General features: G+C 39.6%; 1 pseudogene; it reads right to left on the reverse strand.

The window, feature by feature from the left end:
- Positions 1-1,003: 1,003 nt before the first annotated feature.
- LOC101322908 (elongin-B pseudogene) lies at positions 1,004-1,312 on the reverse strand (annotated as a pseudogene).
- Between the last annotated feature and the right edge of the window lie 4,224 nt (positions 1,313-5,536).

Raw genomic sequence — 5,536 nt, forward strand, 5'->3', positions numbered from 1 at the left:
TCTTGGGTTAACTCATTTCTACCCAATAAATACTTGGCTGCTGAGAATCTAGAAACTATTGCCTTTGAAAATCAGGGAATTTAAATTGAGGAATATGGAAGACTGCCGAAGGAAAGAGGAGAGCCAGAGTATGACCACAAAGAAGACCAGAGAAAATGGGTATCAGAATTGTGAATGGATGCTTTTGCCAACCGGACAATCACATCAAGTCTAAAATAAAAGAAGACCTCAGTTCTTTCTCCCCATTTTTCTCTCAAACTACCTTTTTGCCTAAAAAATATCAGGACTTACATGTGGTCAGCTCATCTCTAGACTAAAACGTAAAAACCAGTGGGTGTTTTGAGTTCACATTTCAACCCATCACAATACTAATTACTATAATGATGACCCAGACCAGTGCTTCTCAAACTGTAATGTGCATACAAATTCCCTGGGGATCTTATTAAAATGCAGATTCTGATTCAGTAGATTTGGAAGGGGGACCAAGATTCTGTAGTTTTTTATATATATATATATATATATATATATATATATATATATATATATATATATGGTTTTCTTTTTAACTGATTTATTTTTTTTTGGCTGTGTTGGGTCCTCCTTGCTGCGCCCGGGCTTTCTCTAGTTGCAGCGAGCAGGGCCTACTCTTTGCGGTGCACAGGCTTCTTATTGCCGTGGCTTCTCTTGTTGTGGAGCATGGGCTCTAGGCGTGCAGGCTTCAGTAGTTGTGGCACTCAGGCTCAGTAGTTGTGGCTCTCGAGCTCTACAGCGCAGGCTCAGTAGTTGTGGCGCACGGGCTTAGTTGCTCCGCGGCATGTGGGATCTTCCTGGACCAGGGCTCAAATCCACGTCCCTTGCTTTGGCAGGCAGATTCTTAACCACTGCGCCACCAGGGAAGTCCCAGATTCTGTATTTTTTTTGGGGGGCACCCAAATCTCTTATTGGGGTGCAGTTGGTGGGAGGGGGACTCTCACTGCAGAGCCTGTTCATTGGCGCTCCTTCTTCAGTCCTGTGGCTTCATCACCTCCAGCAGCTCACGTGGGCTGGAGAAGGGCTGGATGTGCAGGGTCTCAAAGGCTTCATCTGCTCTGAAGGCTAGCCCCACAGTGGCTGGGGCCCGAGGCCATGCTGTCTGGCTGGTGAAGCCACACTCGCCCAATGTCTTTCTGTCGTCCAGAAGCTGGTCGTCCTTGTACAGCCGCTGCTCCACCAGCGGCCACTTGAGGATGCCCTCGACAATGCACTTCAGCTCGAACACGGTGCTCGATTCCTTGGCGTCCATGAAGATGGTGGTCTTGTGGCGCCGGATCATGAGGAACACGTCTATTGCAGCGGCTGCCTCTCCCCCTTGACGCACCCGTGCGGCCGCACTCCGCCCTGTTCCCGGCAGCCCACCCCCAGAATCTATATTTTTAACAGCTAATTCTATTGCCTTTGAAATCAAGGGCCACACGTTGCATTAACAGTTTCAAAGTAAAATTACTTCTAATGATCCATCTCATTATTTCTTAATCTATGTAAAATTTTGTGATTCAGAATCTAGTACACAATTTCAGTCCATCAGAATCATCATAAAAGTAAGTTTTTCATAGGGTATTGATGATCAGCTAATGTCCAAACAACGCTGAAAATTATTCAGAGCTTCCAATTACCTATGTCTTAATTATTAAAATTTTGCTGGGATGGGTCATTATGATATCTACAAAATGTTATATTTGACTCTCCTTTTAATTTGTCTCAGATGCAAATTTTAACTTTTTAAACTGTAAAATAAAATTTGAGGTGTTAACTTAGGGTCGGTTCATGTTACTAGAAAATTAACATTTTTTGATTACAGAGTGACATAAGTGACATGAAAGAAATCTGAAAGTAATCAGTGATATGACCCTGTAACCAAGATAGGATATAGAGATAAGCCAGAGTGAAGGCACTTAAATATCTGATACACTGCTTTTAGACAAAATTTCTGGTACCAGTGGCATTAATAGTAAACAAAGAGCAAAATCCTTGTTCAAAATACCTAACATGTAGCAGAGAGGCTAGTATATAGTAAATTCTCTATACCAGTGTGTTGAACTTAGCTGAATTGGAAGGCTCTGCTCTATTAACCAAATGTCTTTGCCAGAAAAGGCCAATGAGAGAAAAAATCCTAGCATAGTAGAAAGAGCATTTTAATATGAGGGATGTATTCCCCAAAGCCTCTTTCCCTGTAGATTATTGCAGCCACCTTCACTCTCCGTTGTCTTTTTGTCATTTTGCTATACCCGATAAATGCTAACCTCAGATAAACACAATAGTCTGTCTTCTCAGTGCCTGCGTTCAAGTAGCTGAGATCCTCTGGAGCAAATCACATCACCAGGTTGATTGATAGCACTTTCAGTTTGTAATTCCAAGTCTCAACTGAGCTCTCTATATCCCTTATGATCTTATCATATTCCAGTTTCTGGAGAGACTCTTTCCTCCCTTCATACTCCTTCGATGACGGACTCCTCCAATATCTCCTTCACCATCAGTGGATGACCTTAGTTAAATGTGGCTTGTAGTTAAGACTGTGGGCTCTAAAAGTAAGCTGTCTGGCTTTGTATTCAGGTTCCAGCAATTTACTTAAATGCAGCCTTAGGGATACATTTTTTTTAACAGTTCTGTGCCTCAGTTCCTTATTGGTAAAAAGAGACAATAATATTTCCTGCCTCATAAGGTTATTGTAAGTAGTAAATGAGTCACTATATGTAAATCTTTTAAAATAATGCCTGCTGTCAATAAACCATCAATAAAAGTTTAGTATTATCCTAATTCTTTTTTTCACAGGAAAAGTAGAAGCCAACAGATAGAAATTCCCTTAACTACCCAACCCCATAACAACAAATCCACCTGCATCCTCATGACCTCATCTGAACCTAATTTCCTCCAAAAGGCCTTACTTCCTAATACCATCACATTGGGGTTAGGGTTTTAATATATGAATTTGGGGCAAACACAAACAGTCTGTGACATCGACCTATGACTAACTGGCTCCCACCCAAGATCCTCTAGGTAAGGTTACAAATAATTTCTGTATCCCTAAATTTGGTGGTCACTTTACTCAAGCTCTTCTCTGCGTTCAACATTGACTACCTTTTTCTTTGACTTCTATAACATCACGCTGCCCTGGTTTTCTTCTTATCTTCTTACCTCCTTAACTATCTACTCCATAGCTCATGCCAGAAATGTCACAATATCCAGTCATCATCAAGTCTGATGATTCTACAACCTTAATATGTTTAAGTGCATCCCTTTTCATGACTACTGATTCCATCATAGACAAAATGATATTCTTCTGCCTAACCATCTGAAATCTCATTTTTATTTTTCACACAGCATCCAGTGATCATCTTAAAACCTTATCATATAGCTCTCCTTCTGAATAGTCGCTTTTCATTATTTTTAGGTTGAAAGTTACATTTTTACATTTATATTAACTTTACTATAAAAAATTCAAATAGGGCTTCCCTGGTGGCGCAGTGGTTGAGAGTCCGCCTGCCGATGCAGTGGACACGGGTTCGTGCCCCGGTCCGGGAGGATCCCACATGGCGCGGAGCGGCTGGGCCCGTGGGCCATGGCCGCTGGGCCTGCGCGTCTGGAGCCTGTGCTCCGCAATGGGAGGGGCCACAACAGTGAGAGGCCCGCGTACCGCAAAAAAGGAAGGGAAAGGAAAAAAAAAATTCAAATGTACTTCAAAGTAGGGAGAGTACTATAATGAATTCTCATATATCCATCATCTATCCCTAATTATTGTTATGATTTTATCATTTTTTCATTTACTTTCTATTTGCTCAATTATTTTTTATTGTGGTAAAATATACACAACATAAATTTTACCATTTTAACCATTTTCAAGCGTATCCTTCTATAGTATTAAGTACACATTGTTGTCCAGTCATCATCACCATCCATCTCCTGAAGATTACGTTTTTGTGACATGACACCTATGATAGGCATGAACTGTCCTCCACCCTGGGTCACTATAGGCAAGTCAGTCTGGCACTTATACACTTCCTTAAATATGGTAAACTTACTCAAAACCTTCCCACCTGATTTTTCCTCTGCTTAAAATTATCCTCCTCTACTCACTGTTGAAGATTCAGCTTAAACATTAGTTCTTTCCCTAATAATGCATAGTAGGCAAGGTCTCCAGCTACATGTTCTTGCTACGCCTCCTACTTCCATACATGGAGAGGAAGTACATCATAGGGCATACTCTAGAGCCAGATTGCCTGGGTTTGAATTTTGGTTCTGGGTGACCCTGGGCAAATCACTGTATCTCTTTGTGTCTCAATTTCTATCTGTCAAATGGGGATAAATGTTTCTAGGTTATTTTGAGAATTATTTAAATATTTAGAATATGGCCAGGAAGTTAGTATTATATAAGTACTAGCAATTACTACTCTTCTTCAAAGTACTTATGGATTTTGTGAAAGTTTTGTTAAATGTCTGTCTGCCTCCGTGGGTACCACTGCATTTGCAGAGCCCACATGGTGCCTGTCATGTCAGTGCTCAATCATCATTGGTTGAAAAATTGAACAAAGCCATCAGGTCTCTTCTTAAATAATACCAGCTCGGAATATTATTGTGAAGATCAAATTAAAGAATTCACGAAAATTTTCTTTCTAAGCTTTGAATCCCAATGCACTTCAAAATATTGTTATTGGGGAAGATCAGGCATAAACAAACAAAAATAAAGTGAATTTGAGTTGATGAGGAAGCACATATTAAATTGCCATAATACATAATATGTATTCTTGTATCCCAAAATTAATTGCTTGAAATGCCAGTTTAAGGAAAAATAGGAAAATTTTACTTAGATTAATAAATTTGGGAAATGTTTCAAATAATTGTCCCCTTTTGTAGTTTCACACCATGGAGCATTAAAAAATGAAATTATCCAACTTTTTAACTCAGAATTTCATCAACTTATTTTTCTGGCCACAAAACATTTTTTTGCAGATTATCTATTAATTAGCCATAGGAAGTAAGCTTCATAGAATCTAGCTTGGGGTAGAAGTGATATGATTTTAGCAAGAACAAGATCACTGTATACCCAAAGGGTCTGAGAATGCTTCAGGTACAAGTTGGAATGTGAGCTTCTAGCTTGGGGTAGAAGTGATATGATTTTAGCAAGAACAAGATCACTGTATACCCAAAGGGTCTGAGAATGCTTCAGGTACAAGTTGGAATGTGAGCTGAGCAATAGAAAGAATAGAATTTGGATAGGCCAAGAGAAAGGAAAAAAGCATTCTACATATAGATGACCAAATGGTAGCCACAGAAATGGGATTAATTTGGTAAATATATGGCCAAACTTAATATCAAATCTCATGGTCTGTCTAATTTTTTTTAGGATGTTCAGTAAGAACTATAAAATTTTTTAAAAATTTGATAGAGAAGCTGAGGATTGAACTAGCCCTTAAAGAGGGATGGGTTGGGGTAAGTGGTGTGGAGAAGAGAAATAAATGTAAAGTTTTCTGAAAGGGAGCAGAAAAAATGGACAGACAGATTT

Source organism: Tursiops truncatus, chromosome 5, assembly GCF_011762595.2.
Source record: "Tursiops truncatus isolate mTurTru1 chromosome 5, mTurTru1.mat.Y, whole genome shotgun sequence".
In the NCBI taxonomy this organism is placed as follows: Eukaryota; Metazoa; Chordata; class Mammalia; order Artiodactyla; family Delphinidae; genus Tursiops; species Tursiops truncatus.